Source organism: Schistocerca cancellata, chromosome 1, assembly GCF_023864275.1.
Source record: "Schistocerca cancellata isolate TAMUIC-IGC-003103 chromosome 1, iqSchCanc2.1, whole genome shotgun sequence".
Classification (NCBI taxonomy): domain Eukaryota; kingdom Metazoa; phylum Arthropoda; class Insecta; order Orthoptera; family Acrididae; genus Schistocerca; species Schistocerca cancellata.
Window position 1 is genome coordinate 1,231,628,710 of NC_064626.1, and position 17,587 is coordinate 1,231,646,296.

At 43.6% G+C, this 17,587-nt stretch overlaps 1 non-coding gene across 1 annotated transcript; it reads left to right on the forward strand.

The window, feature by feature from the left end:
- The first annotated feature begins 2,958 nt into the window (after positions 1-2,958).
- On the forward strand, positions 2,959-3,042 carry Trnas-gga (transfer RNA serine (anticodon GGA)). The gene is given in 2 exon segments: positions 2,959-2,998; positions 3,008-3,042. It is a non-coding gene; the product is annotated as a tRNA-Ser (tRNA).
- The last annotated feature ends 14,545 nt before the right edge of the window (positions 3,043-17,587 follow it).

Sequence of the window (17,587 nt, forward strand, 5' to 3'; positions counted from 1 at the left end):
TCCCAGACGTTTTTGTTGCAGTGCAGGAAGGAATTTGTTCTTCAAAACATTTTCGTAGGATGCACCTGTTACCGTAGTGCCCTTTGGAACGCAATGGGTAAGGATTACGCCCTCGGTGTCCCAGAACATGGACACCATCATTTTTTCAGCACTGGCGGTTACCCGACATTTTTTTGGTGGTGGTGAATCTGTGTGCTTCCATTGAGCTGACTGGCGCTTTGTTTCTGGATTGAAAAATGGCATCCACGTCTCATCCATTGTCACAACCGACGAAAAGAAAGTCCCATTCATGCTGCCGTTGCGCGTCAACATTGCTCGGCAACATGCCACACGGGCAGCCATGTGGTCGTCTGTCAGCATTCGTGGCACCCACCTGGATGACACTTTTCGCATTTTCAGGTCGTCATGCAGGATTGTGTGCACAGAACCCACAGAAACGCCAACTCTGGAGGCGATCTGTTCAACAGTCATTCGGCGATCTCCCAAAACAATTCTCTCCACTTTCTCGATCATGTCGTCAGGCCAGCTTGTGCGAGCCCGATGTTGTTTCGGTTTGTGTCACACGATGTTCTGCCTTCATTAAACTGTCGCACCCACGAACGCACTTTCGACACATCCATAACTCCATCACCACATGTCTCCTTCAACTGTCGATGAATTTCAATTGGTTTCACACCATGCAAATTCAGAAAACGGATGATTGCACGCTGTTCAAGTAAGGAAAACGTCGCCATTTTAAGTATTTAAAACAGTTCTCATTCTCCCCGCTGGCGGTAAAATTCCATGTGCCGTACGGTGCTGCCATCTCTGGGACGTATTGACAATGAACGCGGCCTCATTTTAAAACAATGCGCATGTTTCTATCTCCTTCCAGTCTGGAGAAAAAAAATCGGAGGCCTTAGAACTTGAATGCACCTCGTAGTTCTGCAGGCGCGCTGTTAGAAAGTGGAACTTTAGGGAAATAGCGTGAAAGTCGTCGAGGATCCCTCTCCCTGGCACTTAAGAGTGAACTTCAGAGTAGACGTGTAGGTTCAGATGTCAGCTACGACCAGGCAGACGGACAGTGTGTGATGGGTTCCCTCAGGCGACGACGGCGGCCCGCTATGTGATACCGCCAGCACGGCGGCTGTAGTCCTTAACAGGGAACGGATGACGTGCGTCAGAAAGCGCATTGCGTTCTCGGCAACTGGCCTGCCCGCATCACTCAGCGCGAATAGTACCGATCCAGGGGAATCAAATCGCGGCCACTAGCACAGGCTATGACGGTGGCGCACGCCCGTACTGCGATGCCGAACATAGACAGCGAGTGCCCACTCTAGGCGATGAACATCAACATTACCCGCACGCTAGGGCAGTTACAGCTGCGTGGCAAGGTATCTCAGGCTCAAACTCCAGTCCATGCTGAGTGCGGCTGGCAGCTGATGACAGTCACCCTGTGAGTGGCTCGCCGTTCGCAAGAAGCCAATACGGCAGCATCCACACTTAGCAGCTAGTGAACACAGGATCTGGTGCTTGCTGGCAGCTAGCTGGCTCATCTCGGCACGAAGACTCGCATGGACTTCTCTTTGTGACTAGTGGCTGGCGCTGACAGGGATTGAGTAACCCTGGCGGACTATACTCTAGTCTGATCAGATATTGCTTCTGAAAGAGTAGCCGATACATCCTCCCAGTCGAAGAATAAGGCATGAATATTGAGCAACCATGACATAATTGTTCCAGTTCTCCCACCATATCAACAACTCCTCTGTTCTAGAGGTACTGTGATGGTGCTGGACCTCATTTCCTTGTATACTGCGACGAATACACACATGTGAGACGAGTCTGTAAAAAGTTTCATTTACCCTAGAAAATTCTGTTTTTTATTTTCCTACTTTCAAATGGTTGATGCGGCTTGCACTTGCTTAGATCGATGAAACTCTTTCATATCATACACCGTTCGACTTGGAGTGTCTCCCTCTCCCTCTCCCTCTCCCTCTCTCCCTCTCTCTATATCTTTCCCTCCCTCTCCCTCTCCTTCTACCTCTCTCCCTCTCCCTCTCCTTCTATCTCTCTCCCTCTCCCTCTCCTTCTACCTCTCTCCCTCTCCTTTTCCTTCTACCTCTCTCCCTCTCCTTCTCTCTCCCTCTCCCTCTCCTTCTACCTCTCTCCCTCTCCCTCTCCCTCTCCCTCTCCCTCTCCCTCTCCTTCTACCTATCTCCATCTCTGTCTCTCCCTCTCCATCTCTGTCTCTCCCTCTCCATCTCTCCCTCTCCCTCTCCCATCTCTCCCTCTCCCTCTCCCTCTCCCTCTCCCTCTCCCATCTCTCCCTCTCCATCTCTCCCTCTCCCATCTCTCCCTCTCCCATCTCTCCCTCTCCCATCGCTCCATTTCCCTCTCCATCTCTCCCTCTGCATCTCACCCTCTCCCTCTCCCATCTCTCCCTCTACCATCTCCCCCACTCCCTCTCCCATCTCTCCCTCTCCATCTCTCCATCTCTCCCTCTCCCATCTCTCCCTCTCCCATCTCTCCTTCTCCCTCTCCCATCTCTCCCTCTACCATCTCCCCCACTCCCTCTCCCATCTCTCCCTCTCCATCTCTCCCTCTCCATCTCTCCCTCTCCCATCTCTCCCTCTCCCATCTCTCCCTCTCCATCTCTCCCTCTCCATCTCTCCTTCTCCCTCTCCCATCTCTTCCTCTCCATCTCTCCCTCTCCATCTCCCATCTCTCCCTCTCCCTCTCTCCTTTACTTATGCCCACGTTGTTGTATGCTGTTCTGCAAAACTTAACAACCAAAGTAACTTTTTCATAATGTGTTACTGACTACTGACAAGTAACATAGTTTTATTATACTTGGAACATACATAGAAAGAACTGCAACAGTATAGTACAGAAATATCCAATGAGATTGTAATAGCACCACCGTTTAACATAGGAAAAAGTTATATTCGGTGCAATATTTCTGAGTACACAAGTTAGCAAGCCGGGGTGGCCGAGCGGTTCTAGGCGCTATAGCCTGGAACCGCGTGACCGCTACGGACGCAGGTTCGAATCCTGCCTCGGGCATGGATGTGTGTGATGTCCTTAGGTTCGTTAGGTTTAAGTAGTTCTAAGTTCTAGGGGACTGATGACCTTAGAAGTTAATGCCCATAGTGCTCAGAGCCATTTGAACCATTTCTTTTTTTTTTTTTTTTTTTTTTTTTTTTTTGCACAAGTTAGAGCCAGGTGCGGGCATGTTGACAGTAAGTTACACTTACCAGCGGTTACAAAGTAGAATGGAGGCCACAGGCCCATAGAACAGCTGAAAAGAGTAAAGACGGCGGTTTTCATGGCGCAAGGTACTAGCAGAAGGGGCCCACTAGCCAAACCTAGGTGTTATGAGTACATGACTCAGAGTGGCGGCCCGCATCTCGTGGTCGTGCGGTAGCTTTCTCGCTTCCCACGCCCGGGTTCCCGGGTTCGATTCCCGGCAGGGTCAGGGATTTTCTCTGCCTCGTGATGGCTGGCTGTTGTGTGCTGTCCTTAGGTTAGTTAGGTTTAAGTAGTTCTAAGTTCTAGGGGACTGATGACCATAGATGTTAAGTCCCATAGTGCTCAGAGCCATTTGAACCATTTGAACCATCAGAGTGGCGCATAAGCAAAACAGAGGTACACAGCCACGTATAAATATGTGCCGGTTTCCTAACGAGGGGGAGTCAAGTGTGGCAGCTTTCCTGGATGGCGGGGCGTGTCCCACCACCAGCTACACGAAGTAGCAGATGGGGCACCAGTGTTCCAGTCCATGGCAGGCCACTGGTTCGACCCTCTGAGACAATGTGGGATCCGTAGCCAGCCAGTGGCTGGCCACCAATGGCTCGCTATCGCAGGCAATCGGCTCTTCACACACGCCAGAGGTATTACAAGGTGAGGGCCGCAGATTTGGCTGTCGGATCACAGTGGCTTTTTGTCGCCGCGATCATAACCACGATGGTGAAGAAGCAAGCAGCGGGCTCCCACTGAGCAGCGCTGAGGCATTGGAGATGAAGGCCACTCAGTTGGCTGCCAGCAAACCCTGACGCCGTCAAAACACCGTGCCTGTAAATGAACAGCACACCGCTATACGTTGCATGGGTCCATGAGGTAGCCCTTCCGCTACAAGCTGTTTTTCAGACAGCGAAGTGGCGCCCTCGGCATAATGGCACCCTATGACACAGACAGAGAGGAACACAGCACTGTAGCTGGGAATAATAAAATACTTGAAGATTACAGACGAGTTTTAACACAGCCCATCGTAACATCCACGTCCAACATTCCTCCACTGCATACCAACATCTACATTTGGTAGTGACAGCTACAAGACAAACAGAAATTACACTTTTATTCAAAGACAGTAAATACACTGATATTACCGATGTTTATCATAGCCCCTGGACAATACAAAAGGCCGAATGTGGTTCTTAATAGGATGTCTGATCTCCACGTTGGCAGTGGATGCACTGAAACTTTCTCCCGTGCTGGCCTCAAGGTTGGTAGGAGTTGTTATGGTAGGGTGTTTCATTCCTCCACAACCACGGTTGACAACTAACGGATGGTCATTTGTGTAATTGGACTCGCTGCAGTACGTCTCCCCGACGCATCCCATTTAAGATGCAGAATGTGCTGGCCAGTCCACTCGCCGAATGCCCTCTCATTCCACTGCTCCTCTACCCACACTGTTCACTGTGATTTCTCAGTGTGGTCAGGGCCGAATGCATCTCTGGAAAAACCCACATGGGAAAGGGGTAATGTGTCTCAGTAATGTTGACCGTGCTCAAAGATTTGGTCAATATGTCCATGGGACGTTTCTCCACAGCATAACATCTAGATTAACGAAACGATCATGTTCCACAAATCCTTCGGTGCATAGTGTTTTCCTGCCTGTTACCTTATGAGGGTACGTCCAGAATCGCTCCTCAGATTGAGTCTACTCTCGTCCAGTAAGAGGACGCATCCCTGCTCCTCGTTGGTCCAGTTCCCATGCTTTTGGCAACGTCGGAAACGTTGGCGCCAATGCGGGGGCGTCAGTGGAATACGATGTACAGGTCGTTGTGTAACAACAATAATACTATACTATTGTACTTATAATAAATTTTTTCTTCTGAATTTCGATAAATTAGTATAATCGATATTCTGGTTTCATTTCTTTTTTGTTTCATGACATTATGTTGAAGAAGCTATAAACAATTTTCGATGTAAACTTTAATATTTATGTCAAATTTCAAGTAATGTTGTAATCAAAGGGAAGTGTACCTAATGTTGAAACTATTGTAAGATGTGAAAGTTGTATTTGTACGCTTGGCCCATACGTAGGCAATGTATTGGGATAAGTAGAATGTAAAACCTTTGGTGAACACCCTGTCTGTAGGGAAGCGGTAAAAGGTGGAGGCAGGCGAGCGCGGGAAAACGCACACGGGCGCGGTACGGCATAACGGTCTCAGCAGTAGTAGTCGGAGTTGGGCACCGATCTGAGAAACACGTGTTCGATCGAGGAGGCTCTCCTGGAAAAAGTGGTTTCGTTGAGCCTCGGATGCGCTGTTTCCGACGTCTATACAGCATGACAATATTCCATAGGCACTAAATGGAAAAGCATTGCGACGTCATGAAGAAGTAAAGTGCCGATATTTCATGAGCCATTGCTGTAATTGTACGTGTGCTTTGTGCCTCGCCATCTCGCCGCCTGCCGACCGCCTCATCGATACGAACAGGTTGAAACTTTCAGTACTGTATTCGTGTGGACCAGTGTTACTTTTGCTACATACTGTTCAATAACAACTTAAATTTTACCAGAACTGTCCTATCAATTAATTATCCTCACAACTAACCTAGACAGGGTCCTTTCCACATGTTGTGCAATCCGAGTATCCCAAGATGAAGATTTAAAGTTTATGTTAATAATAATTACCTGAAGACCTATCAATGTTATAATGATGTTTAAAGAACTTTGTTGTTAATGAATACTGGACGAATAATATAGGTATGACAAAGTTGGAAGATAATGTTGAAATTGGTTTAGTAATGAAGTTTATTTAAATTGAGACAAAAATAACGATAATTAAATGAGCAGGAAATAAGACAAAAAGAGTGGTAAATCATATTTTGAAAATCTTGAATGCTTAATGCTCTCAATAATCAAACTTTCACTACAGTGATCATAATAGTTTCAGGGTCCCCCCCCCCTTTTTTTCTTTTCTATTCATTTGAATTCTGAAGTGTACTGAACTGATTTGACCAGCAAAGTTAAAGTCAATATAAAACCTAAATTTATCAGTGTTTTACCCTTCTTAAAATTGACATTGTATGTGTGTTTCAAAAGTGTTATTTCTAGGGTAACCTATGCCCAATTTCAGTTGGATCAATAGACAAAACGCAGTTTGTAGTAATCATTATAGTGTAATGTTGTGTATTTATAGCTTGTCCAAATTAGTACAGAAAGTGAAAATATTAGTTCAGTAGATTTTTTTGGTTCAAAATTTACCCTATAATGCAGTATTACTACGTGTTGTTATGCTTGTACGTACATCCACTTGTACAGGGAAAAAACTCAGTTAATGCGTAATTAGGCTGGCGACCGTATTATTAACAATTGGTAGATTCTGCTGTGTACGTTTCTTGCCCGTCCTAACGTGTAGTTGCACTTTAGACTTGCTTGACGTATCATTGTTGTTACTGAGTGGGTGTAAGTCTGATTTTGCCTCCATTCAGGTACACGCGGTCAACATATTTACTAAAATCCTTTCTTATAAGGTGAAGCCCGTCAACTTACCATAGTACAGGCTTTAAAGAGTTAACGTATGTCCGAGCGTAGACGTTACAAGTGGCTTCCCGGTGACAGGACATCCAGTTGTTGTCGGTCACAAATTAATGTGAATACCGAACAGTGGATGTTCAGTGGCACGAATTGCAATATTAATTAGTAAAATAAATAGCAGTGAACGTCAAGTACGGTAGCGTGGTGTAATTTGCATTCAGTATGGACAGGAAAGTAGACAGGGTAGATGTGCCGAGCGTAATGGAAGATGCGCATGGCAATCGCAGGAGTTTAAGCAGTCAGATAACAGATGGCGTTAGCGGGAGACAGTTGGCATACATACAATATCATGAACATGTTAACGAACAGATTGAAATGTCGAGACTGCCTCGAACACAGCAAGGGATAAAACAAGAAGTAGGGGATGACTTTGTAGACGATAGTGGGTACGTAAACGAATCCACTGACATGTTTGATTGTCCACAGATAAAGAAAGAACCGAAAGAAACTTTTCAAGTAGGATCGGAATACACCGATTCCGTAGAACAAAACAGTGTGAAAATTTTAAGCATGAACGATTTATTTGAACAATTAACCAAACAAATTGTAGGACAGAGTGATCAGCTTCAAAAACAAGTCAGTAATCAAGTTAGTCAGCTCAAAACACACGTTGCAGAGCAACTCAAAACACAGAATAATCAGCTCAAAACACGCGTTGACGAGCAGCTCACAACACAGGTTGGTCAGATTAAAGACCAGGTTGAAGAACAAGGAGTTACAATTAGTAAACAGATAGAACAAGTAGAACAAAAAGTGGGTAGTTTACCTCTGTAGTAAATACTATGAAATTTGAAATTGACACAATTAACTAAAATATGGATACTATGCAGGGGGAAATTAACAACATTTACAGTAGGTTTGATGTTGAAATTCTCATCATCCAAGAAAAAGTAGAGCCTTTGGTTGAAACAAAAGTAGACAAAAAAGTTTTCGGTCTTAAAACTGAGATCGTAAACGAATGTCAACACAGAATATCACAATTGAAAAAGGCAGTTTCAGACACTGAAAGAAATTTAGGCGAAAAATTTACCGGACATGTACAAAAGTGTGAACAAAATACATCGAAAATTCAAGGCAAAATATTCGATCTTGAGAATAAAATCAAAGATAGGCCTGGTGTCGTCTGCAATGGCACACCACTTACGAAGCTATTGGAAGGTGTGGAACGCTTCGATCCTGCCAAGAAACATAACGGATGGCATCCGTTAGATTTCATCAAAAATTGCAGGAGAATATTTCCTGAACACTTGTCTGATCAGGAAAAGATAAACGTAGTAATTAGCGCCTTAGCAGGTGACACTAAGCGCTGGGGAATTAATTTAAATATCGAACGAATGACGTTCGAAGAATTTAAGCAAAAGTTTACAGAAGAATATTGGTCCAAACAAAAACAGGATCATTAGTGGCGCGAATTTATCATGGCCAAACTTCATGATAACAGGGGCAGGAATTCGTTGAAAGATTTCTGCGAGTATTGGTACCGGAAGTTGACGTATTTAAGAGGAAGAAGATCTGATTCTGAAATAATATGGGAGCTATACAAAAAGCTTCCAGAAGATTCAAAGAGATATGTGGGAAGCAATCATCGTAGCTTCCAAGCGTTTCTCGAAAGGGTCGAAGACGAAGACCACTGGCGCGAAAGTCGTGCCAATTATCAAAATTTTAGTAACAGAAATAATCGCAATAATGACGAGAGAAATGACGGCGATGGATTTCGCGTCAGTATGATACAGAGAGGAGGAGGCAGAGGCAGAGGAAGAGGAAATTATCCAGGTCGCGGTAGAGGGTACAAAGCGCAAAATAATGACGACACGGGAAACTGATTTCCGCGAACGTTGCAGGCCAAACGGAAGCGGACAGTACATACCGGCGCCGACTTAAGAAATATTACCGGACTGACATTAAAGTAATGAAACAGGCTAGAGACGGGCGTGGAACGACGCAACGTGTTGTTGCGAAACAAGTGCCAGGTGCCAGCGCTAGTGAGTCATCTGCGCCGCGCAGAGCGCTACATGTTAACAGGCGAGTGGAGCATCAGAGGGCAATGGCCCAGCCTAGCAGAACAGCTGTTCAGAGAGAAGCCGCTAGCAATGCGGCAGCATTAGATACGAACTTTGCCATAAGAACTGGTGAATATATTACAAGTGGTAATTCCGTGGCGAAGGAAATAATAGATGAAACAGTGGATACACAGGGAGGTGCGGTTAGCAGTATTAGCAATAAAGTAAATGACGAGAAAGAACTAGCAGAAGTAACTAATTGGTGTGTGCAGATCAACGATCTGTAGAAGGGCCTCAAGCAATGTGAGTGGGAACATTTTAAGAAGGAGTATGAGGCAAGGAGGTTAATTAGTGAAAAGGGAGATAATAGGGACGTCGATAAGGTGACGTGGCCCAAATTGGAAGAGGAGAGATTAAATAGCGCCACGCAAAGTACACGTGCTGCCGATGGGACAATGATTAAAGATAGGAAGGAATTGGAGGATGAAATCCTAAGCATTGACGAGGAAGTAACTTCTGTTAACGATCCGCAAACAGTACGAGCTGCTACCGAAAGTCACAGTGAGGAAGAGGCAGGTAATTACCTAAAAGTAATTGAAGTCCACGAGGATTACACTAAATAGGAAGTAACAGTAGATGTGAGTAAAGCTGATAATGAGGCCGTTTTGCCGAAAGAGGAGACTGAGTTAAAATCTAAACCTGACGAAAATGCAGAAGGAGAACTTAGTGCCTGTCTCAGAAAAGCTTTTATGTTATAACCTGAAAGCGATCCAGAATGGTCGGATTCTGACGATAGTTCAGATGATGAATATTTCGGTACTAGTGAAAATAATGGAAATACAGTTAATTGCGATATTATACCTAATGATGACGAAGTTTCAAAACAAAATCCAGATGTTGAGGCTGATCAAAGAAAGAAATAGCCACCTGATGACTCAGTGTATATTTTGCAAAGAGTTCAAGTAAGTAAAGACTTTGAACTAAAGAAACCTAGAAAGCCGCCAGATATAAGAAATTCACAGGTCAGGAACGTATCTTGGGACGATGTCACAGTCGACCAAGGTGCGTTGTGGAAAAAACAGGAAGGGGCGTGATTTAGAGTCTGGGGCAAGTTTATATCGGTTTTTGAGAATGTCATGAACACCTTACATCATGAACCTACTGGGTTCCACCGGAAGAAATTTTGTTAGGCAGCAGAAGTAAAAGTTTAATTAAGGAAAAACTAGAGTTTCCGCCTTGTACAAGTTTGGGGTTGAGTCAAAAGAAAGAATTAGTCAGAAAAAGGGCAAAGCAAAAAGCTGAATCGAGATCTAAAAGACATGATAAAAATATGAAAGTTTCAAAATTTAAAATTGGGGATTATGTTCTTTTAAAAACCCACGAAAAATCTAGTGAACTGAACCATGAAATTTCCAAATTTAAATATATTTATAATGGACCGTATGTAATACAGAACATTCCATGATAATGCTTACTACCTGATCTACCCAAAATCCAAAAGACCTTTAGGTGTAAGAAATGCTGTGGACCTGAAACTGTATGTTCCTAGAAGTGAGTGAACTAAGTACAATCAGAAAACAATTTACAGTAAATATGCAGTATATTATGCTGAAGCTAATTTATGCCAAATATAACAAACCTTTGTAACATAGGTAGACCAATATCAGTGTACTAATGTAATTGTATGAGTTTCAGATTACCAATTGTACTATAAATGTAAAGAGGTATGGAGAAAAAGGGCTGAAAAGAAAGGATAAATGCTGTCAGCCAGATAAAAGATGGGACTGTCAAAAATGAAAATGGGCAGTGTATGAGCCATAATATAAAGGACTGCAAAACACCAAAGAGGGCAGATAAATAGTCAAAGGAGAATTGTAAGCATGATACAGGAGATGTGACAATATGAGGTGAAAAGGACTGCCCACATCTGAATAATAGGCAGCAAATTTGTGTAGTAATTTTCTAAATATTATTATGTTTCTTTTTTTTAGTAAATATGGAAATGGACTGCCATTCAATGCAAGCAGCCACAAATTATTTTATAGTGTATATAGATATTTGTATTTGCTTTTGTAAATAAGTGTTTGTGTTCCAAATTTGGTTTTTATTTGTCTGAGAAATTGAACAATGATGAGTAGTTTGCTACTTACATAATGTGGTGATAGGAGGCTGGACTGTGTCAAAGGCACTTAAGCAAACGATAGGTAAATGTTCTTGATATGTTAAAAAATTATAGACTTATGTAAAGTGAGTGAAAGGAAGTTTGTGATATCAATTTTTTTTTGATGGGACAATCACACAAAGATTCAGAACCACTGTATAAATACATATAAAGTTCAGTGTTCCCATCAAATTTGCACTTAGTGAAATTTACTGGAAACAGAGGCATGTGTAACAACAATAATACTATACTATTGTACTTATAATAATATTTTTCTTCTGAATTTCGATAAATTAGTATAATCGATATTCTGGTTTCATTTCTTTTTTGTTTCATGACATTATGTTGAAGAAGCTATAAACAATTTTCGATGTAAACTTTAATATTTATGTCAAATTTCAAGTAATGTTGTAATCAAAAGGAAGTGTACCTAATGTTGAAACTATTGTAAGATGTGAAAGTTGTATTTGTACGCCTGGCCCATACGTAGGCAATGTATTGGGATAAGTAGAATGTAAAACCTTTGGTGAACACCCTGTCTGTAGGGGAGCGGTAAAAGGTGGAGGCAGGCGAGCGCGGGAAAACGCACACGGGCGCGGTACGGCATAACGGTCTCAGCAGTAGTAGTCGGAGTTGGGCACCGATCTGAGAAACACGTGTTCGATCGAGGAGGCTCTCCTGGAAAAAGTGGTTTCGTTGAGCCTCGGATGCGCTGTTTCCGACGTCTATACAGCATGACAATATTCCATAGGCACTAAATGGAAAAGCATTGCGACGCCATGAAGAAGTAAAGTGCCGATATTTCATGAGCCATTGCTGTAATTGTACGTGTGCTTTGTGCCTCGCCATCTCGCCGCCTGCCGACCGCCTCATCGATACGAACAGGTTGAAACTTTCAGTACTGTATTCGTGTGGACCAGTGTTACTTTTGCTGCATACTGTTCAATAACAACTTAAATTTTACCAGAACTGTCCTATCAATTAATTATCCACACAACTAACCTAGACAGGGTCCTTTCCACATGTTGTGCAATCCGAGTATCCCAAGATGAAGATTTAAAGTTTATGTTATTAATAATTACCTGCAGACCTATCAATGTTATAATGATGTTGTAAGTAGGCTGTTTAGGTTCATATATTGGTAACGCCTCCGCCACGTAGCGCTCTCTGTATGAAAATCACTGGCTGTGCTGTGTGCAGTCTGTGGCTAGTTTGCATTGTTGTCTACCATTGTAGTGTTGGGCAGCTGGATGTGAACAGCGCGTAGCGTTGCGCAGTTGGAGGTGAGCGCAGTGGTGGATGTGGGGAGAGAAATGGCGGAGTTTTGAAATTTGTAAAAATGGATGTCATGAAATGCTGTATATACGCTCCTGGAAATTGAAATAAGAACACCGTGAATTCATTGTCCCAGGAAGGGGAAACTTTATTGACACATTCCTGGGGTCAGATACATCACATGATCACACTCACAGAACCACAGGCACATAGACACAGGCAACAGAGCATGCACAATGTCGGCACTAGTACAGTGTATATCCACCTTTTGCAGCAATGCAGGCTGCTATTCTCCCATGGAGACGATCGTAGAAATGCTGGATGTAGTCCTGTGGAACGGCTTGCCATGCCATTTCCACCTGGCGCCTCAGTTGGACCAGCGTTCGTGCTGGACGTGCAGACCGCGTGAGACGACGCTTCATCCAGTCCTAAACATGCTCAATGGGGGACAGATCTGGAGATCTTGCTGGCCAGGGTAGTTCACTTACACCTTCTAGAGCACGTTGGGTGGCACGGGATACATGCGGACGTGCATTGTCCTGTTGGAACAGCAAGTTCCCTTGCCGGTCTAGGAATGGTAGAACGATGGGTTCGATGACGGTTTGGATGTACCGTGCACTATTCAGTGTCCCCTCGACGATCACCAGTGGTGTACGGCCAGTGTAGGAGATCGCTCCCCACACCATGATGCCGGGTGTTGGCCCTGTGTGCCTCGGTTGTATGCAGTCCTGATTGTGGCGCTCACCTGCACGGCGCCAAACACGCATACGACCATCATTGGCACCAAGGCAGAAGCGACTCTCATCGCTGAAGACGACACGTCTCCATTCGTCCCTCCATTCACGCCTGTCGCGACACCACTGGAGGCGGGCTGCACGATGTTGGGGCGTGAGCGGAAAACGGCCCAACGGTGTGCGGCACCGTAGCCCAGCTTCATGGAGACGGTTGCGAATGGTCCTCGCCGATACCCCAGGAGCAACAGTGTCCCTAATTTGCTGGGAAGTGGCGGTGCGGTCCCCTACGGCACTGCGTAGGATCCTACGGTCTTGGCGTGCATCCGTGCGTTGCTGCGGTCCGGTCCCAGGTCGACGGGCACGTGCACCTTCCGCCGACCACTGGCAACAACATCGATGTACTGTGGAGACCTCACGCCCCACGTGTTGAGCAATTCGGCGGTACGCCCACCCGGCCTCCCGCGTGCCCACTATACGCCCTCGCTCAAAGTCCGTCAACTGCACATACGGTTCACGTCCACGCTGTCGCGGCATGCTACCAGTGTTAAAGACTGCGATGGAGCTCCGTATGCCACGGCAAACTGGCTGACACTGACGGCGGCGGTGCACAAATGCTGCGCAGCTAGCGCCATTCGACTGCCAACACCGCGGTTCCTGGTGTGTCCGCTGTGCCGTGCGTGTGATCATTGCTCATACAGCCCTCTCGCAGTGTCCGGAGCAAGTATGGTGGGTCTGACACACCGGTGTCAATGTGTTCTTTTTTCCATTTCCAGGAGTGTATATGACTTTTGATGACTATTAAGGTAAATACATTGTTTGTTCTCTATTAAAATCTTTCATTTGCTAACTATGGCTACTAATAGTTAGTGCCTTCCGTAGTTTGAATCTGTTATTTAGCTGGCAGTAGTGGCGCTCGCTGTATTGCCGTAGTTCGAGTAACGAAGATTTTTGTGAGGTAAGTGATTTGTGAAAGGTATAGGTTAATGTTAGTCAGGGCCATTGTTTTGTAGGGGTTATTGAAAGTCAGACTGCGTTGCGCTAAAAATATTGTGTGTCAGTTTAAGCACAGTCGTGTATAAATTTTTCAAAGGGGATGTTTCAATGTTTAAAGAACTTTGTTGTTAATGAATACTGGACGAATAATATAGGTATGACAATGTTGGAAGATAATGTTGAAATTGGTTTAGTAATGAAGTTTATTTAAATTGAGACAAAAATAACGATAGTTAAATGAGCAGGAAATAACGCAAAAAGAGTGGTAAATCATATTTTGAAAATCTTGAATGCTTAATGCTCTCAACAATCAAACTTTCACTACAGTGATCATAATAGTTTCAGCGTCCCCCCCCCCACCCTTTTTTTCTTTTCTATTCATTTGAATTAAAATTGACATTGTATGAGTGTTTCAAAAGTGCTATTTCTAGGGTAACCTATGCCCGATTTCAGTCGGATCAATAGACAAAATGCATTTTGTAGTAATCATTATAGTGTAATGTTGTGTATTTATAGCTTTTCCAAATTAGTACAGAAAGTGGAAATATTAGTTTAGTGGATTTTTTGGTTCAAAATTTATCATATAATGCAGTATTACTACGTGTTGTTATACTTGTACGTACATCCACTTGTACAGTGGAAAAACTCAGTTATTGCCTAATTAGGCTGGCGACCGTATTATTAACAATTGGTAGCATCTGCTGTGTATGTTTCTTGCCCGTCCTAACGTGTAGTTGCACTTTAGACTTGCTTGACGTATCATTGTTGTTACTGAGTGGGTGTAAGTCTGATTTTGCCTCCATTCAGGTACACGCGGTCAACATATTTACTAAAATCCTTTCTTATAAGGTGAAGCCCGTCAACTTACCATAGTACAGGCTTTAAAGAGTTAACGTATGCCCGAGCGTAGACGTTACAGTTGGGCAAAGAGGCTACCCACGTGCAGTCACCGTGCCGCCGCGAAGCCTGAGATTGCGTGCCTTGCAGTACTGTTACAATCGCAGCCGCTGTCTGACGGAGGTCCCTTCTTGCTTGTTGCACAATGTACGGATGATCTGCTGCTGTAGCTGACCGTGATGTTGACTACCTCCTGTTCTTCCGGCAGCTGTTCCTACAATTCGGAACCATCCCCATGCACGTGAAACAATGCTGCGAGCGATACCAAACTCCTACGCTACACTCGCCACAATTCGCCCTTCTTCCAGTTTCGCGATGATTATTTCCCATGTGAATTCACCCATATCTTGTCTCGAGGTCATTTTGTAAATCACAGCGGGACCGTAACTGCCCTCTGACTGACACATATTGTCTTTTGCGTTCCTGCTACTGCCTGTGTTGTGGGGCCAGATACATTTTACGGTATTGTCACTCTGAGCTCATGGCATGTGAAAACCAGCCTCTTTTCCGCTAGGAGACCTCTGACAACTAGTCTCGCACTTCATTTCCACCGAGTTGGTGAGATGTCATGTTAGTTTATCAATATCGTCCTTAAATTTCCCAGACGAGTGTAATTTCCACGAATACGACAGTGGTGGTCAACAATTAGCCAATTTAGAGTTCTCACAATTTTAATATTATTTTTTTCTTTTTTGCTCTTTGCAAAGCCTCCGTCCAGCTGAGAAACATGTTAAACTGAAATGTTTGATATTATTTTTCTCGTTGCCCTTCCGGCAGTTCGTAAGTAAAAGTAGTCGATTGGTGTTTAAATCTATCGAACTGTTAATGTTTTGACTTATCTCAAACGTTACCAGACGCTGTGACTTTTATCGGAATCCACTGCGAGGTTATTTGTACAATTTATAAATCAGTTACATTCGTGCCTTTACTGATTTTTCCTTAAAATAATACTCTGCCTTATTAGCTCATCATGCACCATCATTATGATATTTGGTTTGTGGGGCGCTCAATTGCACTGTCATTGAACCCGGGACCCTGTGACTCAGAGGCAGCAACGCTACACTAGACCACGAGCGGAGGACGTGGATCATCATGGAAACAATAGGCTTCACCTATCCTAAGTGTACCAAGAATGAGTAAACATAGTACGGTGTGGTTAACGCGTAGTTGTGGAGGACAATGTGGATAATTTCACGACGTAATCAAGGAATGTTTAATGTTTGTAGAAGTCTAATTACCTCAAGGATATTGTTTTCTGCTTTTTGTAACTATATGTGATTCTGTGTGGTATCAGAAACTGTCTTCAAAGAGAACACTAGCGACATAAAATTTATGAAATTTGACCGTATAGGGACAAGTAAGAGCGCCGCAGAATGCCGTTCCGCTGTCAGAAGTAAAGGCTTAAGAACGTCGCAGAATGTCAGAAGGAAAGGTTCAGTAAACTTCATATCTGCTGTATCAAATGTAACCAAACACTCAACTCAGATGCACTTCATCTGATTAGTGCTATCATGACTACCATCTCAACTACTCCATATCTACATCCTGAGCACTGCTAGGTAGTATAAACTGATTAACGTAATATACGTTGACATTTTTTCGAAATTATCGAAGCATAGGACCGTGTTACATGGTTTTTCATGTCTTCGGGAGTAATCGGTATTTCCGCGTTTCACTTTTCCCACAGATGAAGCTTACATGACGGGAACGCGTAAGCTAGGAGTTCACGTTCATACTGGAGCTTGATGGTGCCTTTACGTTTACCACATAGAAAATTGGTTCTTAGAGTGTTTGTTTTAGATTCATTACAGTGGTTTTCTTCCAGTTGTTCTGAAAAATTTGATATATTTTAACTCTGAATCTTAATGGTGATTACTTTTAAACTAATTTCTTTTCGGAGTGTTCTTACGGTGACACATTTCGAAATTTCCATACGTACCCAAATCTATTTCGTTCATAAAACTGTAAAAAACTTGTTCGTCTGTTTGTTTACACTTCTCTTTTGGCTTCATCAGATGTCCTGTTGTAAGCGTTTTCAAGCATTTCCCTGAGTTCTTCACTCCACTCGTTCACCCCTATTTCTATGGTTTTCCATCTGCAGGGAACCAAAGTCTCTTGTTCCTTTTCGCAAATCAGCTTTCGTCCAAACGAAATCTGTTAGATTTTCAACAGTTTTTAGTGAGATTTGAGACTTTCAGCCATCATTATACGACTGCTGTAGGTTTCTTTTTGTCTTTACCCTTTGTGAGGATGGCATCAACAAAAGTACAAAATTGTCAGAACGGTTATTTTACGCATTGTGCTCTATTATATTTCGCCCTAGGTTACTAAACCGTGATAAAATGTGCAATGGCAGTCGGTATAGAACACTATATTTTGTAATTATTTTGTTATATAAGACACCAATGGAGATATGATAACTGCAATTAACTAAACATAATCTATAAATTATGACTTCTCTTGAATAAATTAGGAGTAGTATAATTTATGAGAGTCTGATCCAAATGTAAGATTTTCCTCTCTTATGTGTTCAGAGGCTTAATATACAACTTCCAGAACGAATTTTCACTCCGCAGTGGAGTGTACGCTTTTACGATCCTTCCTGGTAGATCACAATCGTGTGTTGGATCTGGACTCGAACTCGAGACCTTTACTCGAGAACTCTTCCACCTTCCTGTTTTATCTCCTGTTCTTATATATCAGTTTACTAGTCATTTTTGATGAG